This window comes from Corapipo altera, unplaced genomic scaffold, assembly GCF_003945725.1.
Source record: "Corapipo altera isolate COAL_440 unplaced genomic scaffold, ASM394572v1 59823, whole genome shotgun sequence".
In the NCBI taxonomy this organism is placed as follows: domain Eukaryota; kingdom Metazoa; phylum Chordata; class Aves; order Passeriformes; family Pipridae; genus Corapipo; species Corapipo altera.
The window spans coordinates 1,921-2,693 of NW_020887254.1; the positions used below are offsets into that span (position 1 = coordinate 1,921).

The following is a 773-nucleotide window of genomic DNA, read 5'->3' on the forward strand; positions in this document are numbered from 1 at the left end:
GGGCGTGTCCCAGGTGTGACCCCTGACCCAGGTGAGGTGTCACCTGCCCCAGGTGCACCCGGGCTGTGTTACCCAGCCTGGGCGTGTCCCAGGTGTGACCCCTGACCCAGGTGAGGTGTCACCTGCCCCAGGTGTGCCCGAGGTGTGTCACCTGCCCCGGGTGTGTCCCAGGTGTGACCCCTGACCCAGGAGTGTCACCTGTGGCCCCAGGTGAGGCATCACTTGCCCCGGGCGTGTCCCAGGTGAGACCTCTGACCCAGGTGAGGTGTCACCTGCCCCAGGTGCACCCGGGCTGTGTCACCCAGCCCAGGTGAGTTCCAGGTGTGACCCCTGACCCAGGTGAGGCGTCACCTGCCCCAGGTGTGCCCGGGGTGTGCCACCCGCCCGGGGCGTGTCCCAGGGGTGTCACCTGTGCCCAGGTGGGTCACAGGAAGTAGTCGGCCACGGGTTTCTTGGCGGGGATGCCGCGCGTCTCCTGCGGCGCCGCCTCGAAGATGATGAACTCCTTCTGCAGGTGCTCGTCCAGCTCCAAGATGGCCGCCACGTTCCCGCACCTGCGGGGTCAACATCTCATTAGCATCTCATTTGCATCTCAACAAGGGGTTGCTCGTGAGGATTCACCTTGGGGGACTCACCTGGTGGATCCCCCAGGGACCAGCCCAGGTCCCACCCGTGTCCCCCTAAACCCCTTCACCACCTCATTAGCATCTAATTAGCATATCATTAACATCTCATTAGTGTCTCATTGCTGTGCTGTTAACGGGGACTCACCT

The 773-nt window shown here is 63.6% G+C and overlaps 1 long non-coding RNA gene across 6 annotated transcripts in view; it reads right to left on the reverse strand.

Annotated features, from left to right (window-relative positions):
* The window catches only part of LOC113941529, a 1,504-nt gene extending 953 nt beyond the window's left edge, over positions 1 to 551 (reverse strand). For 3 of the 6 annotated variants that reach the window (XR_003525699.1, XR_003525695.1, XR_003525698.1), the window contains exons 1-2: positions 250 to 551; positions 21 to 198 (exon numbers count right to left, since the gene is read on the reverse strand). This is a non-coding gene — a long non-coding RNA (uncharacterized LOC113941529). Of the gene's footprint in view, positions 1 to 20; positions 199 to 222 lie in introns of all 6 variants that reach the window. The other 3 variants (XR_003525697.1, XR_003525696.1, XR_003525700.1) reach the window with 2 other exon arrangements.
* Between the last annotated feature and the right edge of the window lie 222 nt (positions 552 to 773).